This window comes from Clarias gariepinus, chromosome 9 (assembly GCF_024256425.1).
Source record: "Clarias gariepinus isolate MV-2021 ecotype Netherlands chromosome 9, CGAR_prim_01v2, whole genome shotgun sequence".
NCBI classification, from domain to species: domain Eukaryota; kingdom Metazoa; phylum Chordata; class Actinopteri; order Siluriformes; family Clariidae; genus Clarias; species Clarias gariepinus.
In genome coordinates this window covers 36,154,259-36,178,183 of record NC_071108.1, presented here as the reverse complement: position 1 = coordinate 36,178,183, position 23,925 = coordinate 36,154,259, and the positions used below count along the sequence as shown (strand labels likewise).

At 42.5% G+C, this 23,925-nt stretch overlaps 35 non-coding genes across 35 annotated transcripts; all 35 read right to left on the bottom strand.

Annotated features, from left to right (window-relative positions):
• Nucleotides 1-343: 343 nt before the first annotated feature.
• On the bottom strand, nt 344-416 carry trnar-ucg (transfer RNA arginine (anticodon UCG)). The gene has a single exon. It is a non-coding gene; the product is annotated as a tRNA-Arg (tRNA).
• Nucleotides 417-1,000: 584 nt separating this feature from the next.
• trnag-ccc (transfer RNA glycine (anticodon CCC)) lies at nt 1,001-1,071 on the bottom strand. The gene has a single exon. It is a non-coding gene; the product is annotated as a tRNA-Gly (tRNA).
• A 492-nt stretch (nt 1,072-1,563) lies between these two features.
• Nucleotides 1,564-1,636, bottom strand: trnar-ucg (transfer RNA arginine (anticodon UCG)). Its single transcript has one exon. It is a non-coding gene; the product is annotated as a tRNA-Arg (tRNA).
• A 1,165-nt stretch (nt 1,637-2,801) lies between these two features.
• trnar-ucg (transfer RNA arginine (anticodon UCG)) lies at nt 2,802-2,874 on the bottom strand. Its single transcript has one exon. It is a non-coding gene; the product is annotated as a tRNA-Arg (tRNA).
• Nucleotides 2,875-4,039: 1,165 nt separating this feature from the next.
• On the bottom strand, nt 4,040-4,112 carry trnar-ucg (transfer RNA arginine (anticodon UCG)). Its single transcript has one exon. It is a non-coding gene; the product is annotated as a tRNA-Arg (tRNA).
• A 584-nt stretch (nt 4,113-4,696) lies between these two features.
• On the bottom strand, nt 4,697-4,767 carry trnag-ccc (transfer RNA glycine (anticodon CCC)). The gene has a single exon. It is a non-coding gene; the product is annotated as a tRNA-Gly (tRNA).
• Nucleotides 4,768-5,259: 492 nt separating this feature from the next.
• Nucleotides 5,260-5,332, bottom strand: trnar-ucg (transfer RNA arginine (anticodon UCG)). Its single transcript has one exon. It is a non-coding gene; the product is annotated as a tRNA-Arg (tRNA).
• Nucleotides 5,333-5,916: 584 nt separating this feature from the next.
• trnag-ccc (transfer RNA glycine (anticodon CCC)) lies at nt 5,917-5,987 on the bottom strand. The gene has a single exon. It is a non-coding gene; the product is annotated as a tRNA-Gly (tRNA).
• A 492-nt stretch (nt 5,988-6,479) lies between these two features.
• On the bottom strand, nt 6,480-6,552 carry trnar-ucg (transfer RNA arginine (anticodon UCG)). The gene has a single exon. It is a non-coding gene; the product is annotated as a tRNA-Arg (tRNA).
• Nucleotides 6,553-7,154: 602 nt separating this feature from the next.
• On the bottom strand, nt 7,155-7,225 carry trnag-ccc (transfer RNA glycine (anticodon CCC)). The gene has a single exon. It is a non-coding gene; the product is annotated as a tRNA-Gly (tRNA).
• A 492-nt stretch (nt 7,226-7,717) lies between these two features.
• Nucleotides 7,718-7,790, bottom strand: trnar-ucg (transfer RNA arginine (anticodon UCG)). The gene has a single exon. It is a non-coding gene; the product is annotated as a tRNA-Arg (tRNA).
• Nucleotides 7,791-8,374: 584 nt separating this feature from the next.
• On the bottom strand, nt 8,375-8,445 carry trnag-ccc (transfer RNA glycine (anticodon CCC)). The gene has a single exon. It is a non-coding gene; the product is annotated as a tRNA-Gly (tRNA).
• A 492-nt stretch (nt 8,446-8,937) lies between these two features.
• trnar-ucg (transfer RNA arginine (anticodon UCG)) lies at nt 8,938-9,010 on the bottom strand. Its single transcript has one exon. It is a non-coding gene; the product is annotated as a tRNA-Arg (tRNA).
• A 1,165-nt stretch (nt 9,011-10,175) lies between these two features.
• Nucleotides 10,176-10,248, bottom strand: trnar-ucg (transfer RNA arginine (anticodon UCG)). The gene has a single exon. It is a non-coding gene; the product is annotated as a tRNA-Arg (tRNA).
• Nucleotides 10,249-10,832: 584 nt separating this feature from the next.
• trnag-ccc (transfer RNA glycine (anticodon CCC)) lies at nt 10,833-10,903 on the bottom strand. The gene has a single exon. It is a non-coding gene; the product is annotated as a tRNA-Gly (tRNA).
• Nucleotides 10,904-11,395: 492 nt separating this feature from the next.
• On the bottom strand, nt 11,396-11,468 carry trnar-ucg (transfer RNA arginine (anticodon UCG)). The gene has a single exon. It is a non-coding gene; the product is annotated as a tRNA-Arg (tRNA).
• Nucleotides 11,469-12,070: 602 nt separating this feature from the next.
• Nucleotides 12,071-12,141, bottom strand: trnag-ccc (transfer RNA glycine (anticodon CCC)). Its single transcript has one exon. It is a non-coding gene; the product is annotated as a tRNA-Gly (tRNA).
• A 492-nt stretch (nt 12,142-12,633) lies between these two features.
• trnar-ucg (transfer RNA arginine (anticodon UCG)) lies at nt 12,634-12,706 on the bottom strand. The gene has a single exon. It is a non-coding gene; the product is annotated as a tRNA-Arg (tRNA).
• Nucleotides 12,707-13,308: 602 nt separating this feature from the next.
• Nucleotides 13,309-13,379, bottom strand: trnag-ccc (transfer RNA glycine (anticodon CCC)). The gene has a single exon. It is a non-coding gene; the product is annotated as a tRNA-Gly (tRNA).
• A 492-nt stretch (nt 13,380-13,871) lies between these two features.
• On the bottom strand, nt 13,872-13,944 carry trnar-ucg (transfer RNA arginine (anticodon UCG)). Its single transcript has one exon. It is a non-coding gene; the product is annotated as a tRNA-Arg (tRNA).
• Nucleotides 13,945-15,109: 1,165 nt separating this feature from the next.
• On the bottom strand, nt 15,110-15,182 carry trnar-ucg (transfer RNA arginine (anticodon UCG)). Its single transcript has one exon. It is a non-coding gene; the product is annotated as a tRNA-Arg (tRNA).
• Nucleotides 15,183-15,784: 602 nt separating this feature from the next.
• On the bottom strand, nt 15,785-15,855 carry trnag-ccc (transfer RNA glycine (anticodon CCC)). The gene has a single exon. It is a non-coding gene; the product is annotated as a tRNA-Gly (tRNA).
• A 492-nt stretch (nt 15,856-16,347) lies between these two features.
• Nucleotides 16,348-16,420, bottom strand: trnar-ucg (transfer RNA arginine (anticodon UCG)). The gene has a single exon. It is a non-coding gene; the product is annotated as a tRNA-Arg (tRNA).
• Nucleotides 16,421-17,022: 602 nt separating this feature from the next.
• Nucleotides 17,023-17,093, bottom strand: trnag-ccc (transfer RNA glycine (anticodon CCC)). Its single transcript has one exon. It is a non-coding gene; the product is annotated as a tRNA-Gly (tRNA).
• Nucleotides 17,094-17,585: 492 nt separating this feature from the next.
• trnar-ucg (transfer RNA arginine (anticodon UCG)) lies at nt 17,586-17,658 on the bottom strand. The gene has a single exon. It is a non-coding gene; the product is annotated as a tRNA-Arg (tRNA).
• Nucleotides 17,659-18,260: 602 nt separating this feature from the next.
• trnag-ccc (transfer RNA glycine (anticodon CCC)) lies at nt 18,261-18,331 on the bottom strand. Its single transcript has one exon. It is a non-coding gene; the product is annotated as a tRNA-Gly (tRNA).
• Nucleotides 18,332-18,823: 492 nt separating this feature from the next.
• On the bottom strand, nt 18,824-18,896 carry trnar-ucg (transfer RNA arginine (anticodon UCG)). The gene has a single exon. It is a non-coding gene; the product is annotated as a tRNA-Arg (tRNA).
• Nucleotides 18,897-19,498: 602 nt separating this feature from the next.
• trnag-ccc (transfer RNA glycine (anticodon CCC)) lies at nt 19,499-19,569 on the bottom strand. The gene has a single exon. It is a non-coding gene; the product is annotated as a tRNA-Gly (tRNA).
• Nucleotides 19,570-20,061: 492 nt separating this feature from the next.
• Nucleotides 20,062-20,134, bottom strand: trnar-ucg (transfer RNA arginine (anticodon UCG)). Its single transcript has one exon. It is a non-coding gene; the product is annotated as a tRNA-Arg (tRNA).
• Nucleotides 20,135-20,736: 602 nt separating this feature from the next.
• On the bottom strand, nt 20,737-20,807 carry trnag-ccc (transfer RNA glycine (anticodon CCC)). The gene has a single exon. It is a non-coding gene; the product is annotated as a tRNA-Gly (tRNA).
• A 492-nt stretch (nt 20,808-21,299) lies between these two features.
• On the bottom strand, nt 21,300-21,372 carry trnar-ucg (transfer RNA arginine (anticodon UCG)). The gene has a single exon. It is a non-coding gene; the product is annotated as a tRNA-Arg (tRNA).
• Nucleotides 21,373-21,974: 602 nt separating this feature from the next.
• On the bottom strand, nt 21,975-22,045 carry trnag-ccc (transfer RNA glycine (anticodon CCC)). The gene has a single exon. It is a non-coding gene; the product is annotated as a tRNA-Gly (tRNA).
• Nucleotides 22,046-22,537: 492 nt separating this feature from the next.
• trnar-ucg (transfer RNA arginine (anticodon UCG)) lies at nt 22,538-22,610 on the bottom strand. The gene has a single exon. It is a non-coding gene; the product is annotated as a tRNA-Arg (tRNA).
• Nucleotides 22,611-23,212: 602 nt separating this feature from the next.
• Nucleotides 23,213-23,283, bottom strand: trnag-ccc (transfer RNA glycine (anticodon CCC)). Its single transcript has one exon. It is a non-coding gene; the product is annotated as a tRNA-Gly (tRNA).
• Nucleotides 23,284-23,775: 492 nt separating this feature from the next.
• trnar-ucg (transfer RNA arginine (anticodon UCG)) lies at nt 23,776-23,848 on the bottom strand. The gene has a single exon. It is a non-coding gene; the product is annotated as a tRNA-Arg (tRNA).
• Between the last annotated feature and the right edge of the window lie 77 nt (nt 23,849-23,925).

The following is a 23,925-nucleotide window of genomic DNA, read 5'->3' as shown; positions in this document are numbered from 1 at the left end:
CTCAGCTAGCAACTTGGGGGATTAGTTGGATGAAGATTTTCTAAATACACTGCAACCTGCTTGACATCATCTGGCACATCCTGGAAAACCTCAAGGTTTTCATTAACTGAATTCAACTTAATGATATGACTCTGCTAGCTACTTGTAAGAACAAAGAAATTCAGCTACATTTACCCCAGGTAACAATCCGACAGGCTTTTTTCTCAAGAGGCAAGCTGACGAACAACACAGCAAATCAAGGCCAGGACACTTGCATGATAGCAGCTAATTGCGTCCTGCGCTTAGGGTAGGATGGCAATTCCTCTGAAGCTTCAGGGTCCAGTCTTAAATCCTTGCTATAAAGTGACCCAGATGGGACTCGAACCCACAATCCTCAGCTCCGAAGGCTGATGCCTTATCCATTAGGCCACTGGGCCTATGGTTTAGGTTTGAATTTAGTTTAAATGAGTTTAAATGAAAACAAACACAAGCCTTGGGTAATTGATTCAAGTTGATTCTCTACAACCACAGTGTTTTTTATTTGCTTCCTTTAGCATGTCCTGCAAAAATAAGAAGCAACACAAATTTCTCAGCTAGAGAGTCCTTTTCCACACTTCAGGAGAACAGATGACTGGCTTTTTTTTTACACCATGAAGAAAAGAAAGCTCATTCCTGTCCAAATCATAGGGTATTTCACTCCCTTGGCATGGTTTTCTTCAGATCTACACTGCATATAGCAAAGACTTTTGCTTACATACTGCATATCCAGACCCAGAAGCAACTGAAACCTGCTACATATGGCTCTGTCAGGACAAGGATCGCAACAAACCTGTGCCACAATCTGGGCCCTGCAAAAATCAAGGCCAGTTTCCCAGTTCTTATTGACCAAACAACCTAAATCTCAGGAGGTTTACCGTGTGACAGTAAGTCCCGTTCTAAGTTTTCAACTGACCCGATATACCAACCAATGTTGTAAGGACCTTCAACATGGCCTGAAAAGGAAGAAAATTGTTAGGTGGGTTGCACCAGCCGGGAATCGAACCCCGTTCGCAAGAATGGGAATCTTGCATGATACCACTACACCACTGGTGCTTCTTGGGCCCTGTTCTCTGTTTAATTCATACATCAATTACAACTTGACCCCACTGTAGGTTGGCCTAAGAACGCAGTCTGCAGATTTGAAAACCTACAGTACATGAAATGCACTTTTACATCCATTTACAGGATTTCTTGTTCATGTACTCAACTAGCAACTTGGGGGATTGGTTGGATAAAGATTTTCTAAATACACTGCAACCTGCTTGACATCATCTGGCACATCTTGGAAAACCTCAAGGTTTTCATTAACTGAATTTAACTTAATGATATGACTCTGCTAGCTACTTGTAAGAACAAAGAAATTCAGCTACATTTACCCCAGGTAACAATCCGACAGGCTTTTTTCTCAAGAGGCAAGCTGACGAACAACACAGCAAATCAAGGCCAGGACACTTGCATGATAGCAGCTAACTGCGTCCTGCGCTTAGGGTAGGATGGCAATTCTTCTGAAGCTTCAGGGTCTAGTCTTAAATCCTAGCTATAAAGTGACCCAGATGGGACTCGAACCCACAATCCTCAGCTCCGAAGGCTGATGCCTTATCCATTAGGCCACTGGGCCTATGGTTTAGGTTTGAATTTAGTTTAAATGAGTTTAAATGAAAACAAACACAAGCCTTGGGTAATTGATTCAAGTTGATTCTCTACAACTACAGTGTTTTTTATTTGCTTCCTCTAGCATGTCGTGCAAAAATAAGAAGCAACACAAATTTCTCAGCTAGAGAGTCCTTTTCCACACTTCAGGAGAACAGATGACTGGCTTTTTTTTTACACCATGAAGAAAAGAAAGCTCATTCCTGTCCAAATCATAGGGTATTTCACTCCCTTGGCATGGTTTCCTTCAGATCTACACTGCATATAGCAAAGACTTTTGCTTACATACTGTATATCCAGACCCAGAAGCAACTGAAACCTGCTACATATGGCTCTGTCAGGACAAGGATCGCAACAAACCTGTGCCACAATCTGGGCCCTGCAAAAATCAAGGCCAGTTTCCCAGTTCTTATTGACCAAACAACCTACTGCTGTCCCGAAGCGCAAATATTAGGAGGTTTAACGTGTGACAGTAAGTCCCGTTCTAAGTTTTCAACTGACCCGATATACCAACCAATGTTGTAAGGACCTTCAACATGGCCTGAAAAGTAAGAAAATTGTTAGGGTGGTTGCACCAGCCGGGAATCGAAACCCGTTTGCAAGAATGGGAATCTTGCATGATACCACTACACCACTGGTGCTTCTTGGGCCCTGTTCTCTGTTTAATTCATACATCATTTACAACTTGACCCCACTGTAGGTTGGCCTAAGAACGCAGTCTGCAGATTTGAAAACCTACAGTACATGAAATGCACTTTTACATCCATTTACAGGATTTCTTGTTCATGTACTTAGCTAGCAACTTGGGGGATTAGTTGGATGAAGATTTTCTAAATACACTGCAACCTGCTTGACATCATCTGGCACATCCTGGATAACCTCAAGGTTTTCATTAACTGAATATAACTTAATGATATGACTCTGATAGCTACTTGTAAGAACAAAGAAATTCAGCTACATTTACCCCAGGTAACAATCCGACAGGCTTTTTTCTCAAGAGGCAAGCTGACGAACAACACAGCAAATCAAGGCCAGGACACTTGCATGATAGCAGCTAACTGTGTCCTGCGCTTAGGGTAGGATGGCAATTCCTCTGAAGCTTCAGGGTCTAGTCTTAAATCCTAGCTACAAAGTGACCCAGATGGGACTCGAACCCACAATCCTCAGCTCCGAAGGCTGATGCCTTATCCATTAGGCCACTGGGCCTATGGTTTAGGTTTGAATTTAGTTTAAATGAGTTTAAATGAAAACAAACACAAGAATTGGGTAATTGATTCAAGTTGATTCTCTACAACCACAGTGTTTTTTATTTGCTTCCTCTAGCATGTCCTGCAAAAATAAGAAGCAACACAAATTTCTGAGCTAGAGAGTCCTTTGCCACACTTCAGGAGAACAGATGACTGGCGCTTTTTTTACACCATGAAGCAAAGAAAGCTCATTCCTGTCCAAATCATAGGGTATTTCACTCCCTTGGCATGGTTTTCTTCAGATCTACACTGCATATAGCAAAGACTTTTGCTTACATACTGCATATCCAGACCCAGAAGCAACTGAAACCTGCTACATATGGCTCTGTCAGGACAAGGATCGCAACAAACCTGTGCCACAATCTGGGCCCTGCAAAAATCAAGGCCAGTTTCCCAGTTCTTATTGACCAAACAAGCTACTGCTGTCCCGGAGCGCAAATCTCAGGAGGTTTACCGTGTGACACTAAGTCCCGTTCTAAGTTTTCAACTGACCCGATATACCAACCAATGTTGTAAGGACCTTCAACATGGCCTGAAAAGTAAGAAAATTGTTAGGGTGGTTGCACCAGCCGGGAATCGAAACCCGTTTGCAAGAATGGGAATCTTGCATGATACCACTACACCACTGGTGCTTCTTGGGCCCTGTTCTCTGTTTAATTCATACATCATTTACAACTTGACCCCACTGTAGGTTGGCCTAAGAACGCAGTCTGCAGATTTGAAAACCTACAGTACATGAAATGCACTTTTACATCCATTTACAGGATTTCTTGTTCATGTACTCAGCTAGCAACTTGGGGGATTAGTTGGATGAAGATTTTCTAAATACACTGCAACCTGCTTGACATCATCTGGCACATCCTGGATAACCTCAAGGTTTTCATTAACTGAATATAACTTAATGATATGACTCTGATAGCTACTTGTAAGAACAAAGAAATTCAGCTACATTTACCCCAGGTAACAATCCGACAGGCTTTTTTCTCAAGAGGCAAGCTGACGAACAACACAGCAAATCAAGGCCAGGACACTTGCATGATAGCAGCTAACTGTGTCCTGCGCTTAGGGTAGGATGGCAATTCCTCTGAAGCTTCAGGGTCTAGTCTTAAATCCTAGCTACAAAGTGACCCAGATGGGACTCGAACCCACAATCCTCAGCTCCGAAGGCTGATGCCTTATCCATTAGGCCACTGGGCCTATGGTTTAGGTTTGAATTTAGTTTAAATGAGTTTAAATGAAAACAAACACAAGAATTGGGTAATTGATTCAAGTTGATTCTCTACAACCACAGTGTTTTTTATTTGCTTCCTCTAGCATGTCCTGCAAAAATAAGAAGCAACACAAATTTCTGAGCTAGAGAGTCCTTTGCCACACTTCAGGAGAACAGATGACTGGCGCTTTTTTTACACCATGAAGCAAAGAAAGCTCATTCCTGTCCAAATCATAGGGTATTTCACTCCCTTGGCATGGTTTTCTTCAGATCTACACTGCATATAGCAAAGACTTTTGCTTACATACTGCATATCCAGACCCAGAAGCAACTGAAACCTGCTACATATGGCTCTGTCAGGACAAGGATCGCAACAAACCTGTGCCACAATCTGGGCCCTGCAAAAATCAAGGCCAGTTTCCCAGTTCTTATTGACCAAACAACCTAAATCTCAGGAGGTTTACCGTGTGACAGTAAGTCCCGTTCTAAGTTTTCAACTGACCCGATATACCAACCAATGTTGTAAGGACCTTCAACATGGCCTGAAAAGGAAGAAAATTGTTAGGTGGGTTGCACCAGCCGGGAATCGAACCCGGTTCGCAAGAATGGGAATCTTGCATGATACCACTACACCACTGGTGCTTCTTGGGCCCTGTTCTCTGTTTAATTCATACATCAATTACAACTTGACCCCACTGTAGGTTGGCCTAAGAACGCAGTCTGCAGATTTGAAAACCTACAGTACATGAAATGCACTTTTACATCCATTTACAGGATTTCTTGTTCATGTACTCAACTAGCAACTTGGGGGATTGGTTGGATAAAGATTTTCTAAATACACTGCAACCTGCTTGACATCATCTGGCACATCTTGGAAAACCTCAAGGTTTTCATTAACTGAATTTAACTTAATGATATGACTCTGCTAGCTACTTGTAAGAACAAAGAAATTCAGCTACATTTACCCCAGGTAACAATCCGACAGGCTTTTTTCTCAAGAGGCAAGCTGACGAACAACACAGCAAATCAAGGCCAGGACACTTGCATGATAGCAGCTAACTGCGTCCTGCGCTTAGGGTAGGATGGCAATTCTTCTGAAGCTTCAGGGTCTAGTCTTAAATCCTAGCTATAAAGTGACCCAGATGGGACTCGAACCCACAATCCTCAGCTCCGAAGGCTGATGCCTTATCCATTAGGCCACTGGGCCTATGGTTTAGGTTTGAATTTAGTTTAAATGAGTTTAAATGAAAACAAACACAAGAATTGGGTAATTGATTCAAGTTGATTCTCTACAACCACAGTGTTTTTTATTTGCTTCCTCTAGCATGTCCTGCAAAAATAAGAAGCAACACAAATTTCTGAGCTAGAGAGTCCTTTTCCACACTTCAGGAGAACAGATGACTGGCTCTTTTTTTACACCATGAAGCAAAGAAAGCTCATTCCTGTCCAAATCATAGGGTATTTCACTCCCTTGGCATGGTTTTCTTCAGATCTACACTGCATATAGCAAAGACTTTTGCTTACATACTGCATATCCAGACCCAGAAGCAACTGAAACCTGCTACATATGGCTCTGTCAGGACAAGGATCGCAACAAACCTGTGCCACAATCTGGGCCCTGCAAAAATCAAGGCCAGTTTCCCAGTTCTTATTGACCAAACAACCTAAATCTCAGGAGGTTTACCGTGTGACAGTAAGTCCCGTTCTAAGTTTTCAACTGACCCGATATACCAACCAATGTTGTAAGGACCTTCAACATGGCCTGAAAAGGAAGAAAATTGTTAGGTGGGTTGCACCAGCCGGGAATCGAACCCGGTTCGCAAGAATGGGAATCTTGCATGATACCACTACACCACTGGTGCTTCTTGGGCCCTGTTCTCTGTTTAATTCATACATCAATTACAACTTGACCCCACTGTAGGTTGGCCTAAGAACGCAGTCTGCAGATTTGAAAACCTACAGTACATGAAATGCACTTTTACATCCATTTACAGGATTTCTTGTTCATGTACTCAACTAGCAACTTGGGGGATTGGTTGGATAAAGATTTTCTAAATACACTGCAACCTGCTTGACATCATCTGGCACATCTTGGAAAACCTCAAGGTTTTCATTAACTGAATTTAACTTAATGATATGACTCTGCTAGCTACTTGTAAGAACAAAGAAATTCAGCTACATTTACCCCAGGTAACAATCCGACAGGCTTTTTTCTCAAGAGGCAAGCTGACGAACAACACAGCAAATCAAGGCCAGGACACTTGCATGATAGCAGCTAACTGCGTCCTGCGCTTAGGGTAGGATGGCAATTCTTCTGAAGCTTCAGGGTCTAGTCTTAAATCCTAGCTATAAAGTGACCCAGATGGGACTCGAACCCACAATCCTCAGCTCCGAAGGCTGATGCCTTATCCATTAGGCCACTGGGCCTATGGTTTAGGTTTGAATTTAGTTTAAATGAGTTTAAATGAAAACAAACACAAGCCTTGGGTAATTGATTCAAGTTGATTCTCTACAACCACAGTGTTTTTTATTTGCTTCCTCTAGCATGTCCTGCAAAAATAAGAAGCAACACAAATTTCTCAGCTAGAGAGTCCTTTTCCACACTTCAGGAGAACAGATGACTGGCTCTTTTTTTACACCATGAAGCAAAGAAAGCTCATTCCTGTCCAAATCATAGGGTATTTCACTCCCTTGGCATGGTTTCCTTTAGATCTACACTGCATATAGCAAAGACTTTTGCTTACATACTGTATATCCAGACCCAGAAGCAACTGAAACCTGCTACATATGGCTCTGTCAGGACAAGGATCGCAACAAACCTGTGCCACAATCTGGGCCCTGCAAAAATCAAGGCCAGTTTCCCAGTTCTTATTGACCAAACAACCTACTGCTGTCCCGAAGCGCAAATCTTAGGAGGTTTACCATGTGACAGTAAGTCCCGTTCTAAGTTTTCAACTGACCCGATATACCAACCAATGTTGTAAGGACCTTCAACATGGCCTGAAAAGGAAGAAAATTGTTAGATTCGTTGCACCAGCCGGGAATCAAACCCGGTTCGCAAGAATGGGAATCTTGCATGATACCACTACACCACTGGTGCTTCTTGGGCCCTGTTTTCTGTTTAATTCATACATCATTTACAACTTGACCCCACTGTAGGTTGGCCTAAGAACGCAGTCTGCAGATTTGAAAACCTACAGTACATGAAATGCACTTTTACATCCATTTACAGGATTTCTTGTTCATGTACTCAGCTAGCAACTTGGGGGATTAGTTGGATGAAGATTTTCTAAATACACTGCAACCTGCTTGACATCATCTGGCACATCCTGAAAAACCTCAAGGTTTTCATTAACTGAATTCAACTTAAGGATATGACTCTGCTAGCTACTTGTAAGAACAAAGAAATTCAGCTACATTTACCCCAGGTAACAATCCGACAGGCTTTTTTCTCAAGAGGCAAGCTGACGAACAACACAGCAAATCAAGGCCAGGACACTTGCATGATAGCAGCTAATTGCGTCCTGCGCTTAGGGTAGGATGGCAATTCCTCTGAAGCTTCAGGGTCCAGTCTTAAATCCTTGCTATAAAGTGACCCAGATGGGACTCGAACCCACAATCCTCAGCTCCGAAGGCTGATGCCTTATCCATTAGGCCACTGGGCCTATGGTTTAGGTTTGAATTTAGTTTAAATGAGTTTAAATGAAAACAAACACAAGCCTTGGGTAATTGATTCAAGTTGATTCTCTACAACCACAGTGTTTTTTATTTGCTTCCTTTAGCATGTCCTGCAAAAATAAGAAGCAACACAAATTTCTCAGCTAGAGAGTCCTTTTCCACACTTCAGGAGAACAGATGACTGGCTTTTTTTTTACACCATGAAGAAAAGAAAGCTCATTCCTGTCCAAATCATAGGGTATTTCACTCCCTTGGCATGGTTTTCTTCAGATCTACACTGCATATAGCAAAGACTTTTGCTTACATACTGCATATCCAGACCCAGAAGCAACTGAAACCTGCTACATATGGCTCTGTCAGGACAAGGATCGCAACAAACCTGTGCCACAATCTGGGCCCTGCAAAAATCAAGGCCAGTTTCCCAGTTCTTATTGACCAAACAACCTAAATCTCAGGAGGTTTACCGTGTGACAGTAAGTCCCGTTCTAAGTTTTCAACTGACCCGATATACCAACCAATGTTGTAAGGACCTTCAACATGGCCTGAAAAGGAAGAAAATTGTTAGGTGGGTTGCACCAGCCGGGAATCGAACCCCGTTCGCAAGAATGGGAATCTTGCATGATACCACTACACCACTGGTGCTTCTTGGGCCCTGTTCTCTGTTTAATTCATACATCAATTACAACTTGACCCCACTGTAGGTTGGCCTAAGAACGCAGTCTGCAGATTTGAAAACCTACAGTACATGAAATGCACTTTTACATCCATTTACAGGATTTCTTGTTCATGTACTCAACTAGCAACTTGGGGGATTGGTTGGATAAAGATTTTCTAAATACACTGCAACCTGCTTGACATCATCTGGCACATCTTGGAAAACCTCAAGGTTTTCATTAACTGAATTTAACTTAATGATATGACTCTGCTAGCTACTTGTAAGAACAAAGAAATTCAGCTACATTTACCCCAGGTAACAATCCGACAGGCTTTTTTCTCAAGAGGCAAGCTGACGAACAACACAGCAAATCAAGGCCAGGACACTTGCATGATAGCAGCTAACTGCGTCCTGCGCTTAGGGTAGGATGGCAATTCTTCTGAAGCTTCAGGGTCTAGTCTTAAATCCTAGCTATAAAGTGACCCAGATGGGACTCGAACCCACAATCCTCAGCTCCGAAGGCTGATGCCTTATCCATTAGGCCACTGGGCCTATGGTTTAGGTTTGAATTTAGTTTAAATGAGTTTAAATGAAAACAAACACAAGCCTTGGGTAATTGATTCAAGTTGATTCTCTACAACTACAGTGTTTTTTATTTGCTTCCTCTAGCATGTCGTGCAAAAATAAGAAGCAACACAAATTTCTCAGCTAGAGAGTCCTTTTCCACACTTCAGGAGAACAGATGACTGGCTTTTTTTTTACACCATGAAGAAAAGAAAGCTCATTCCTGTCCAAATCATAGGGTATTTCACTCCCTTGGCATGGTTTCCTTCAGATCTACACTGCATATAGCAAAGACTTTTGCTTACATACTGTATATCCAGACCCAGAAGCAACTGAAACCTGCTACATATGGCTCTGTCAGGACAAGGATCGCAACAAACCTGTGCCACAATCTGGGCCCTGCAAAAATCAAGGCCAGTTTCCCAGTTCTTATTGACCAAACAACCTACTGCTGTCCCGAAGCGCAAATATTAGGAGGTTTAACGTGTGACAGTAAGTCCCGTTCTAAGTTTTCAACTGACCCGATATACCAACCAATGTTGTAAGGACCTTCAACATGGCCTGAAAAGTAAGAAAATTGTTAGGGTGGTTGCACCAGCCGGGAATCGAAACCCGTTTGCAAGAATGGGAATCTTGCATGATACCACTACACCACTGGTGCTTCTTGGGCCCTGTTCTCTGTTTAATTCATACATCATTTACAACTTGACCCCACTGTAGGTTGGCCTAAGAACGCAGTCTGCAGATTTGAAAACCTACAGTACATGAAATGCACTTTTACATCCATTTACAGGATTTCTTGTTCATGTACTCAGCTAGCAACTTGGGGGATTAGTTGGATGAAGATTTTCTAAATACACTGCAACCTGCTTGACATCATCTGGCACATCCTGGATAACCTCAAGGTTTTCATTAACTGAATATAACTTAATGATATGACTCTGATAGCTACTTGTAAGAACAAAGAAATTCAGCTACATTTACCCCAGGTAACAATCCGACAGGCTTTTTTCTCAAGAGGCAAGCTGACGAACAACACAGCAAATCAAGGCCAGGACACTTGCATGATAGCAGCTAACTGTGTCCTGCGCTTAGGGTAGGATGGCAATTCCTCTGAAGCTTCAGGGTCTAGTCTTAAATCCTAGCTACAAAGTGACCCAGATGGGACTCGAACCCACAATCCTCAGCTCCGAAGGCTGATGCCTTATCCATTAGGCCACTGGGCCTATGGTTTAGGTTTGAATTTAGTTTAAATGAGTTTAAATGAAAACAAACACAAGAATTGGGTAATTGATTCAAGTTGATTCTCTACAACCACAGTGTTTTTTATTTGCTTCCTCTAGCATGTCCTGCAAAAATAAGAAGCAACACAAATTTCTGAGCTAGAGAGTCCTTTGCCACACTTCAGGAGAACAGATGACTGGCGCTTTTTTTACACCATGAAGCAAAGAAAGCTCATTCCTGTCCAAATCATAGGGTATTTCACTCCCTTGGCATGGTTTTCTTCAGATCTACACTGCATATAGCAAAGACTTTTGCTTACATACTGCATATCCAGACCCAGAAGCAACTGAAACCTGCTACATATGGCTCTGTCAGGACAAGGATCGCAACAAACCTGTGCCACAATCTGGGCCCTGCAAAAATCAAGGCCAGTTTCCCAGTTCTTATTGACCAAACAACCTAAATCTCAGGAGGTTTACCGTGTGACAGTAAGTCCCGTTCTAAGTTTTCAACTGACCCGATATACCAACCAATGTTGTAAGGACCTTCAACATGGCCTGAAAAGGAAGAAAATTGTTAGGTGGGTTGCACCAGCCGGGAATCGAACCCGGTTCGCAAGAATGGGAATCTTGCATGATACCACTACACCACTGGTGCTTCTTGGGCCCTGTTCTCTGTTTAATTCATACATCAATTACAACTTGACCCCACTGTAGGTTGGCCTAAGAACGCAGTCTGCAGATTTGAAAACCTACAGTACATGAAATGCACTTTTACATCCATTTACAGGATTTCTTGTTCATGTACTCAACTAGCAACTTGGGGGATTGGTTGGATAAAGATTTTCTAAATACACTGCAACCTGCTTGACATCATCTGGCACATCTTGGAAAACCTCAAGGTTTTCATTAACTGAATTTAACTTAATGATATGACTCTGCTAGCTACTTGTAAGAACAAAGAAATTCAGCTACATTTACCCCAGGTAACAATCCGACAGGCTTTTTTCTCAAGAGGCAAGCTGACGAACAACACAGCAAATCAAGGCCAGGACACTTGCATGATAGCAGCTAACTGCGTCCTGCGCTTAGGGTAGGATGGCAATTCTTCTGAAGCTTCAGGGTCTAGTCTTAAATCCTAGCTATAAAGTGACCCAGATGGGACTCGAACCCACAATCCTCAGCTCCGAAGGCTGATGCCTTATCCATTAGGCCACTGGGCCTATGGTTTAGGTTTGAATTTAGTTTAAATAAGTTTAAATGAAAACAAACACAAGAATTGGGTAATTGATTCAAGTTGATTCTCTACAACCACAGTGTTTTTTATTTGCTTCCTCTAGCATGTCCTGCAAAAATAAGAAGCAACACAAATTTCTGAGCTAGAGAGTCCTTTTCCACACTTCAGGAGAACAGATGACTGGCTCTTTTTTTACACCATGAAGCAAAGAAAGCTCATTCCTGTCCAAATCATAGGGTATTTCACTCCCTTGGCATGGTTTTCTTCAGATCTACACTGCATATAGCAAAGACTTTTGCTTACATACTGCATATCCAGACCCAGAAGCAACTGAAACCTGCTACATATGGCTCTGTCAGGACAAGGATCGCAACAAACCTGTGCCACAATCTGGGCCCTGCAAAAATCAAGGCCAGTTTCCCAGTTCTTATTGACCAAACAACCTACTGCTGTCCCGAAGCGCAAATCTTAGGAGGTTTACCATGTGACAGTAAGTCCCGTTCTAAGTTTTCAACTGACCCGATATACCAACCAATGTTGTAAGGACCTTCAACATGGCCTGAAAAGGAAGAAAATTGTTAGATTCGTTGCACCAGCCGGGAATCAAACCCGGTTCGCAAGAATGGGAATCTTGCATGATACCACTACACCACTGGTGCTTCTTGGGCCCTGTTTTCTGTTTAATTCATACATCATTTACAACTTGACCCCACTGTAGGTTGGCCTAAGAACGCAGTCTGCAGATTTGAAAACCTACAGTACATGAAATGCACTTTTACAACTATTTACAGGATTTCTTGTTCATGTACTCAACTAGCAACTTGGGGGATTGGTTGGATAAAGATTTTCTAAATACACTGCAACCTGCTTGACATCATCTGGCACATCCTGGAAAACCTCAAGGTTTTCATTAACTGAATTTAACTTAATGATATGACTCTGCTAGCTACTTGTAAGAACAAAGAAGTTCAGCTACATTTACCCCAGGTGACAATCTGGCAGGCTTTTTTCTCAAGAGGCAAGCTGACGAACAACACAGCAAATCAAGGCCAGGACAGTTGCATGATAGCAGCTAACTGCATCCTGCGCTTAGGGTAGGATGGCAATTCCTCTGAAGCTTCAGGGTCTAGTCTTAAATCCTAGCTATAAAGTGACCCAGATGGGACTCGAACCCACAATCCTCAGCTCCGAAGGCTGATGCCTTATCCATTAGGCCACTGGGCCTATGGTTTAGGTTTGAATTTAGTTTAAATGAGTTTAAATGAAAACAAACACAAGCCTTGGGTAATTGATTCAAGTTGATTCTCTACAACCACAGTGTTTTTTATTTGCTTCCTTTAGCATGTCCTGCAAAAATAAGAAGCAACACAAATTTCTGAGCTAGAGAGTCCTTTTCCACACTTCAGGAGAACAGATGACTGGCTTTTTTTTTACACCATGAAGAAAAGAAAGCTCATTCCTGTCCAAATCATAGGGTATTTCACTCCCTTGGCATGGTTTCCTTCAGATCTACACTGCATATAGCAAAGACTTTTGCTTACATACTGTATATCCAGACCCAGAAGCAACTGAAACCTGCTACATATGGCTCTGTCAGGACAAGGATCGCAACAAACCTGTGCCACAATCTGGGCCCTGCAAAAATCAAGGCCAGTTTCCCAGTTCTTATTGACCAAACAACCTACTGCTGTCCCGGAGCGCAAATCTTAGGAGGTTTACCGTGTGACAGTAAGTCCCGTTCTAAGTTTTCAACTGACCCGATATACCAACCAATGTTGTAAGGACCTTCAACATGGCCTGAAAAGGAAGAAAATTGTTAGGTGGGTTGCACCAGCCAGGAATCGAACCCGGTTCGCAAGAATGGGAATCTTGCATGATACCACTACACCACTGGTGCTTCTTGGGCCCTGGTCTCTGTTTAATTCATACATCATTTACAACTTGACCCCACTGTAGGTTGGCCTAAGAACGCAGTCTGCAGATTTGAAAACCTACAGTACATGAAATGCACTTTTACATCCATTTACAGGATTTCTTGTTCATGTACTCAACTAGCAACTTGGGGGATTGGTTGGATAAAGATTTTCTAAATACACTGCAACCTGCTTGACATCATCTGGCACATCCTGGAAAACCTCAAGGTTTTCATTAACTGAATTCAACTTAAGGATATGACTCTGCTAGCTACTTGTAAGAACAAAGAAGTTCAGCTACATTTACCCCAGGTACCAATCCGGCAGGCTCTTTGCTCAAGAGGCAAGCTGACGAACAACACAGCAAATCAAGGCCAGGACACTTGCATGATAGCAGCTAATTGCGTCCTGCGCTTAGGGTAGGATGGCAATTCCTCTGAAGCTTCAGGGTCCAGTCTTAAATCCTTGCTATAAAGTGACCCAGATGGGACTCAAACCCACAATCCTCAGCTCCGAAGGCTGATGCCTTATCCATTAGGCCACTGGGCCTATGGTTTAGGTTTAAATTTAGTTTAAATGAGTTTAAATGAAAACAAACACAAGCCTTGGGTAATTGATTCAAGTTGATTCTCTACAACCACAGTGTTTTTTATTTGCTTCCTTTAGCATGTCCTGCAAAAATAAGAAGCAACACAAATTTCTCAGCTAGAGAGTCCTTTTCCACACTTCAGGAGAACAGATGACTGGCTTTTTTTTTACACCATGAAGAAAAGAAAGCTCATTCCTGTCCAAATCATAGGGTATTTCACTCCCTTGGCATGGTTTCCTTCAGATCTACACTGCATATAGCAAAGACTTTTGCTTACATACTGTATATCCAGACCCAGAAGCAACTGAAACCTGCTACATATGGCTCTGTCAGGACAAGGATCGCAACAAACCTGTGCCACAATCTGGGCCCTGCAAAAATCAAGGCCAGTTTCCCAGTTCTTATTGACCAAACAACCTACTGCTGTCCCGAAGCGCAAATCTTAGGAGGTTTACCGTGTGACAGTAAGTCCCGTTCTAAGTTTTCAACTGACCCGATATACCAACCAATGTTGTAAGGACCTTCAACATGGCCTGAAAAGGAAGAAAATTGTTAGATTCGTTACACCAGCCGGGAATCGAACTCGGTTCGCAAGAATGGGAACCTTGCATGATACCACTACACCACTGGTGCTTCTTGGGCCCTGTTCTCTGTTTAATTCATACATCATTTACAACTTGACCCCACTGTAGGTTGGCCTAAGAACGCAGTCTGCAGATTTGAAAACCTACAGTACGTGAAATGCACTTTTACATCCATTTACAGGATTTCTTGTTCATGTACTCAGCTAGCAACTTGGGGGAATGGTTGGATGAAGATTTTCTAAATACACTGCAACATGCTTGACATCATCTGGCACATCCTGGAAAACCTCAAGGTTTTCATTAACTGAATTTAACTTAATGATATGACTCTGCTAGCTACTTGTAAGAACAAAGAAGTTCAGCTACATTTACCCCAGGTGACAATCTGGCAGGCTTTTTTCTCAAGAGGCAAGCTGACGAACAACACAGCAAATCAAGGCCAGGACAGTTGCATGATAGCAGCTAACTGCATCCTGCGCTTAGGGTAGGATGGCAATTCCTCTGAAGCTTCAGGGTCTAGTCTTAAATCCTAGCTATAAAGTGACCCAGATGGGACTCGAACCCACAATCCTCAGCTCCGAAGGCTGATGCCTTATCCATTAGGCCACTGGGCCTATGGGTTAGGTTTGAATTTAGTTTAAATGAGTTTAAATGAAAACAAACACAAGCCTTGGGTAATTGATTCAAGTTGATTCTCTACAACCACAGTGTTTTTTATTTGCTTCCTTTAGCATGTCCTGCAAAAATAAGAAGCAACACAAATTTCTCAGCTAGAGAGTCCTTTTCCACACTTCAGGAGAACAGATGACTGGCTTTTTTTTTACACCATGAAGAAAAGAAAGCTCATTCCTGTCCAAATCATAGGGTATTTCACTCCCTTGGCATGGTTTCCTTCAGATCTACACTGCATATAGCAAAGACTTTTGCTTACATACTGTATATCCAGACCCAGAAGCAACTGAAACCTGCTACATATGGCTCTGTCAGGACAAGGATCGCAACAAACCTGTGCCACAATCTGGGCCCTGCAAAAATCAAGGCCAGTTTCCCAGTTCTTATTGACCAAACAACCTACTGCTGTCCCGGAGCGCAAATCTTAGGAGGTTTACCGTGTGACAGTAAGTCCCGTTCTAAGTTTTCAACTGACCCGATATACCAACCAATGTTGTAAGGACCTTCAACATGGCCTGAAAAGGAAGAAAATTGTTAGGTGGGTTGCACCAGCCGGGAATCGAACCCGGTTCGCAAGAATGGGAATCTTGCATGATACCACTACACCACTGGTGCTTCTTGGGCCCTCTTCTCTGTTTAATTCATACATCATTTACAACTTGACCCCACTGTAGGTTGGCCTAAGAACGCAGTCTGCAGATTTGAAAACCTACAGTACATGAAATGCACTTTTACAACTATTTACAGGATTTCTTGTTCATGTACTCAACTAGCAACTTGGGGGATTGGTTGGATGAAGATTTTCTAAATACACTGCAACCTGCTTGACATCATCTGGCACATCTTGGAAAACCTCAAGGTTTTCATTAACTGAATTTAACTTAATGATATGACTCTTCTAGCTACTTGTAAGAACAAAGAAATTTAGCTACATTTACCCCAGGTAACAATCCGACAGGCTTTTTTCTCAAGAGGCAAGCTGAAGAACAACACAGCAAATCAAGGCCAGGACACTTGCATGATAGCAGCTAACTGCGTCCTGCGCTTAGGGTAGGATGGCAATTCCTCTGAAGCTTCAGGGTCCAGTCTTAAATCCTTGCTATAAAGTGACCCAGATGGGACTCGAACCCACAATCCTCAGCTCCGAAGGCTGATGCCTTATCCATTAGGCCACTGGGCCTATGGTTTAGGTTTGAATTTAGTTTAAATGAGTTTAAATGAAAACAAACACAAGCCTTGGGTAATTGATTCAAGTTGATTCTCTACAACCACAGTGTTTTTTATTTGCTTCCTTTAGCATGTCCTGCAAAAATAAGAAGCAACACAAATTTCTCAGCTAGAGAGTCCTTTTCCACACTTCAGGAGAACAGATGACTGGCTTTTTTTTTACACCATGAAGAAAAGAAAGCTCATTCCTGTCCAAATCATAGGGTATTTCACTCCCTTGGCATGGTTTCCTTCAGATTTACACTGCATATAGCAAAGACTTTTGCTTACATACTGTATATCCAGACCCAGAAGCAACTGAAACCTGCTACATATGGCTCTGTCAGGACAAGGATCGCAACAAACCTGTGCCACAATCTGGGCCCTGCAAAAATCAAGGCCAGTTTCCCAGTTCTTATTGACCAAACAACCTACTGCTGTCCCGGAGCGCAAATCTTAGGAGGTTTACCGTGTGACAGTAAGTCCCGTTCTAAGTTTTCAACTGACCCGATATACCAACCAATGTTGTAAGGACCTTCAACATGGCCTGAAAAGGAAGAAAATTGTTAGGTGGGTTGCACCAGCCGGGAATCGAACCCGGTTCGCAAGAATGGGAATCTTGCATGATACCACTACACCACTGGTGCTTCTTGGGCCCTGGTCTCTGTTTAATTCATACATCATTTACAACTTGACCCCACTGTAGGTTGGCCTAAGAACGCAGTCTGCAGATTTGAAAACCTACAGTACATGAAATGCACTTTTACATCCATTTACAGGATTTCTTGTTCATGTACTCAACTAGCAACTTGGGGGATTGGTTGGATAAAGATTTTCTAAATACACTGCAACCTGCTTGACATCATCTGGCACATCCTGGAAAACCTCAAGGTTTTCATTAACTGAATTCAACTTAATGATATGACTCTGCTAGCTACTTGTAAGAACAAAGAAGTTCAGCTACATTTACCCCAGGTAACAATCCGACAGGCTTTTTTCTCAAGAGGCAAGCTGACGAACAACACAGCAAATCGAGGCCAGGACACTTGCATGATAGCAGCTAATTGCGTCCTGCGCTTAGGGTAGGATGGCAATTCCTCTGAAGCTTCAGGGTCCAGTCTTAAATCCTTGCTATAAAGTGACCCAGATGGGACTCGAACCCACAATCCTCAGCTCCGAAGGCTGATGCCTTATCCATTAGGCCACTGGGCCTATGGTTTAGGTTTGAATTTAGTTTAAATGAGTTTAAATGAAAACAAACACAAGCCTTGGGTAATTGATTCAAGTTGATTCTCTACAACCACAGTGTTTTTTATTTGCTTCCTTTAGCATGTCCTGCAAAAATAAGAAGCAACACAAATTTCTCAGCTAGAGAGTCCTTTTCCACACTTCAGGAGAACAGATGACTGGCTTTTTTTTTACACCATGAAGAAAAGAAAGCTCATTCCTGTCCAAATCATAGGGTATTTCACTCCCTTGGCATGGTTTCCTTCAGATCTACACTGCATATAGCAAAGACTTTTGCTTACATACTGTATATCCAGACCCAGAAGCAACTGAAACCTGCTACATATGGCTCTGTCAGGACAAGGATCGCAACAAACCTGTGCCACAATCTGGGCCCTGCAAAAATCAAGGCCAGTTTCCCAGTTCTTATTGACCAAACAACCTACTGCTGTCCCGAAGCGCAAATCTTAGGAGGTTTACCGTGTGACAGTAAGTCCCGTTCTAAGTTTTCAACTGACCCGATATACCAACCAATGTTGTAAGGACCTTCAACATGGCCTGAAAAGGAAGAAAATTGTTAGGTGGGTTGCACCAGCCGGGAATTGAACCCGGTTCGCAAGAATGGGAATCTTGCATGATACCACTACACCACTGGTGCTTCTTGGGCCCTGTTTTCTGTTTAATTCATACATCATTTACAACTTGACCCCACTGTAGGTTGGCCTAAGAACGCAGTCTGCAGATTTGAAAACCTACAGTACATGAAATGCACTTTTACAACTATTTACAGGATTTCTTGTTCATGTACTCAACTAGCAACTTGGGGGATTGGTTGGATGAAGATTTTCTAAATACACTGCAACCTGCTTGACATCATCTGGCACATCCTGGAAAACCTCAAGGTTTTCATTAACTGAATTTAACTTAATGATATGACTCTTCTAGCTACTTGTAAGAACAAAGAAATTTAGCTACATTTACCCCAGGTAACAATCCGACAGGCTTTTTTCTCAAGAGGCAAGCTGACGAACAACACAGCAAATCAAGGCCAGGACACTTGCATGATAGCAGCTAACTGCGTCCTGCGCTTAGGGTAGGATGGCAATTCCTCTGAAGCTTCAGGGTCCAGTCTTAAATCCTTGCTATAAAGTGACCCAGATGGGACTCGAACCCACAATCCTCAGCTCCGAAGGCTGATGCCTTATCCATTAGGCCACTGGGCCTATGGTTTAGGTTTGAATTTAGTTTAAATGAGTTTAAATGAAAACAAACACAAGCCTTGGGTAATTGATTCAAGTTGATTCTCTACAACCACAGTGTTTTTTATTTGCTTCCTTTAGCATGTCCTGCAAAAATAAGAAGCAACACAAATTTCTCAGCTAGAGAGTCCTTTTCCACACTTCAGGAGAACAGATGACTGGCTTTTTTTTTACACCATGAAGAAAAGAAAGCTCATTCCTGTCCAAATCATAGGGTATTTCACTCCCTTGGCATGGTTTCCTTTAGATCTACACTGCATATAGCAAAGACTTTTGCTTACATACTGTATATCCAGACCCAGAAGCAACTGAAACCTGCTACATATGGCTCTGTCAGGACAAGGATCGCAACAAACCTGTGCCACAATCTGGGCCCTGCAAAAATCAAGGCCAGTTTCCCAGTTCTTATTGACCAAACAACCTACTGCTGTCCCGGAGCGCAAATCTTAGGAGGTTTACCGTGTGACAGTAAGTCCCGTTCTAAGTTTTCAACTGACCCGATATACCAACCAATGTTGTAAGGACCTTCAACATGGCCTGAAAAGGAAGAAAATTGTTAGGTGGGTTGCACCAGCCGGGAATCGAACCCGGTTCGCAAGAATGGGAATCTTGCATGATACCACTACACCACTGGTGCTTCTTGGGCCCTGGTCTCTGTTTAATTCATACATCATTTACAACTTGACCCCACTGTAGGTTGGCCTAAGAACGCAGTCTGCAGATTTGAAAACCTACAGTACATGAAATGCACTTTTACATCCATTTACAGGATTTCTTGTTCATGTACTCAACTAGCAACTTGGGGGATTGGTTGGATAAAGATTTTCTAAATACACTGCAACCTGCTTGACATCATCTGGCACATCCTGGAAAACCTCAAGGTTTTCATTAACTGAATTCAACTTAATGATATGACTCTGCTAGCTACTTGTAAGAACAAAGAAGTTCAGCTACATTTACCCCAGGTAACAATCCGACAGGCTTTTTTCTCAAGAGGCAAGCTGACGAACAACACAGCAAATCGAGGCCAGGACACTTGCATGATAGCAGCTAATTGCGTCCTGCGCTTAGGGTAGGATGGCAATTCCTCTGAAGCTTCAGGGTCCAGTCTTAAATCCTTGCTATAAAGTGACCCAGATGGGACTCGAACCCACAATCCTCAGCTCCGAAGGCTGATGCCTTATCCATTAGGCCACTGGGCCTATGGTTTAGGTTTGAATTTAGTTTAAATGAGTTTAAATGAAAACAAACACAAGCCTTGGGTAATTGATTCAAGTTGATTCTCTACAACCACAGTGTTTTTTATTTGCTTCCTTTAGCATGTCCTGCAAAAATAAGAAGCAACACAAATTTCTCAGCTAGAGAGTCCTTTTCCACACTTCAGGAGAACAGATGACTGGCTTTTTTTTTACACCATGAAGAAAAGAAAGCTCATTCCTGTCCAAATCATAGGGTATTTCACTCCCTTGGCATGGTTTCCTTCAGATCTACACTGCATATAGCAAAGACTTTTGCTTACATACTGTATATCCAGACCCAGAAGCAACTGAAACCTGCTACATATGGCTCTGTCAGGACAAGGATCGCAACAAACCTGTGCCACAATCTGGGCCCTGCAAAAATCAAGGCCAGTTTCCCAGTTCTTATTGACCAAACAACCTACTGCTGTCCCGAAGCGCAAATCTTAGGAGGTTTACCGTGTGACAGTAAGTCCCGTTCTAAGTTTTCAACTGACCCGATATACCAACCAATGTTGTAAGGACCTTCAACATGGCCTGAAAAGGAAGAAAATTGTTAGATTCGTTGCACCAGCCGGGAATTGAACCCGGTTCGCAAGAATGGGAATCTTGCATGACACCACTACACCACTGGTGCTTCTTGGGCCCTGTTTTCTGTTTAATTCATACATCATTTACAACTTGACCCCACTGTAGGTTGGCCTAAGAACGCAGTCTGCAGATTTGAAAACCTACAGTACATGAAATGCACTTTTACAACTATTTACAGGATTTCTTGTTCATGTACTCAACTAGCAACTTGGGGGATTGGTTGGATGAAGATTTTCTAAATACACTGCAACCTGCTTGACATCATCTGGCACATCTTGGAAAACCTCAAGGTTTTCATTAACTGAATTTAACTTAATGATATGACTCTTCTAGCTACTTGTAAGAACAAAGAAATTTAGCTACATTTACCCCAGGTAACAATCCGACAGGCTTTTTTCTCAAGAGGCAAGCTGACGAACAACACAGCAAATCAAGGCCAGGACACTTGCATGATAGCAGCTAACTGCGTCCTGCGCTTAGGGTAGGATGGCAATTCCTCTGAAGCTTCAGGGTCCAGTCTTAAATCCTTGCTATAAAGTGACCCAGATGGGACTCGAACCCACAATCCTCAGCTCCGAAGGCTGATGCCTTATCCATTAGGCCACTGGGCCTATGGTTTAGGTTTGAATTTAGTTTAAATGAGTTTAAATGAAAACAAACACAAGCCTTGGGTAATTGATTCAAGTTGATTCTCTACAACCACAGTGTTTTTTATTTGCTTCCTTTAGCATGTCCTGCAAAAATAAGAAGCAACACAAATTTCTCAGCTAGAGAGTCCTTTTCCACACTTCAGGAGAACAGATGACTGGCTTTTTTTTTACACCATGAAGAAAAGAAAGCTCATTCCTGTCCAAATCATAGGGTATTTCACTCCCTTGGCATGGTTTCCTTCAGATCTACACTGCATATAGCAAAGACTTTTGCTTACATACTGTATATCCAGACCCAGAAGCAACTGAAACCTGCTACATATGGCTCTGTCAGGACAAGGATCGCAACAAACCTGTGCCACAATCTGGGCCCTGCAAAAATCAAGGCCAGTTTCCCAGTTCTTATTGACCAAACAACCTACTGCTGTCCCGGAGCGCAAATCTTAGGAGGTTTACCGTGTGACAGTAAGTCCCGTTCTAAGTTTTCAACTGACCCGATATACCAACCAATGTTGTAAGGACCTTCAACATGGCCTGAAAAGGAAGAAAATTGTTAGGTGGGTTGCACCAGCCGGGAATCGAACCCGGTTCGCAAGAATGGGAATCTTGCATGATACCACTACACCACTGGTGCTTCTTGGGCCCTGTTCTCTGTTTAATTCATACATCAATTACAACTTGACCCCACTGTAGGTTGGCCTAAGAACGCAGTCTGCAGATTTGAAAACCTACAGTACATGAAATGCACTTTTACATCCATTTACAGGATTTCTTGTTCATGTACTCAACTAGCAACTTGGGGGATTGGTTGGATAAAGATTTTCTAAATACACTGCAACCTGCTTGACATCATCTGGCACATCCTGGAAAACCTCAAGGTTTTCATTAACTGAATTCAACTTAATGATATGACTCTGCTAGCTACTTGTAAGAACAAAGAAGTTCAGCTACATTTACCCCAGGTAACAATCCGACAGGCTTTTTTCTCAAGAGGCAAGCTGACGAACAACACAGCAAATCGAGGCCAGGACACTTGCATGATAGCAGCTAATTGCGTCCTGCGCTTAGGGTAGGATGGCAATTCCTCTGAAGCTTCAGGGTCCAGTCTTAAATCCTTGCTATAAAGTGACCCAGATGGGACTCGAACCCACAATCCTCAGCTCCGAAGGCTGATGCCTTATCCATTAGGCCACTGGGCCTATGGTTTAGGTTTGAATTTAGTTTAAATGAGTTTAAATGAAAACAAACACAAGCCTTGGGTAATTGATTCAAGTTGATTCTCTACAACCACAGTGTTTTTTATTTGCTTCCTTTAGCATGTCCTGCAAAAATAAAAAGCAACACAAATTTCTCAGCTAGAGAGTCCTTTTCCACACTTCAGGAGAACAGATGACTGGCTTTTTTTTTACACCATGAAGAAAAGAAAGCTCATTCCTGTCCAAATCATAGGGTATTTCACTCCCTTGGCATGGTTTCCTTCAGATCTACACTGCATATAGCAAAGACTTTTGCTTACATACTGTATATCCAGACCCAGAAGCAACTGAAACCTGCTACATATGGCTCTGTCAGGACAAGGATCGCAACAAACCTGTGCCACAATCTGGGCCCTGCAAAAATCAAGGCCAGTTTCCCAGTTCTTATTGACCAAACAACCTACTGCTGTCCCGAAGCGCAAATCTTAGGAGGTTTACCGTGTGACAGTAAGTCCCGTTCTAAGTTTTCAACTGACCCGATATACCAACCAATGTTGTAAGGACCTTCAACATGGCCTGAAAAGGAAGAAAATTGTTAGATTTGTTGCACCAGCCGGGAATTGAACCCGGTTCGCAAGAATGGGAATCTTGCATGATACCACTACACCACTGGTGCGTCTTGGGCCCTGTTTTCTGTTTAATTCATACATCATTTACAACTTGACCCCACTGTAGGTTGGCCTAAGAACGCAGTCTGCAGATTTGAAAACCTACAGTACATGAAATGCACTTTTACAACTATTTACAGGATTTCTTGTTCATGTACTCAACTAGCAACTTGGGGGATTGGTTGGATAAAGATTTTCTAAATACACTGCAACCTGCTTGACATCATCTGGCACATCCTGGAAAACCTCAAGGTTTTCATTAACTGAATTTAACTTAATGATATGACTCTGCTAGCTACTTGTAAGAACAAAGAAGTTCAGCTACATTTACCCCAGGTGACAATCTGGCAGGCTTTTTTCTCAAGAGGCAAGCTGACGAACAACACAGCAAATCAAGGCCAGGACAGTTGCATGATAGCAGCTAACTGCATCCTGCGCTTAGGGTAGGATGGCAATTCCTCTGAAGCTTCAGGGTCTAGTCTTAAATCCTAGCTATAAAGTGACCCAGATGGGACTCGAACCCACAATCCTCAGCTCCGAAGGCTGATGCCTTATCCATTAGGCCACTGGGCCTATGGTTTAGGTTTGAATTTAGTTTAAATGAGTTTAAATGAAAACAAACACAAGCCTTGGGTAATTGATTCAAGTTG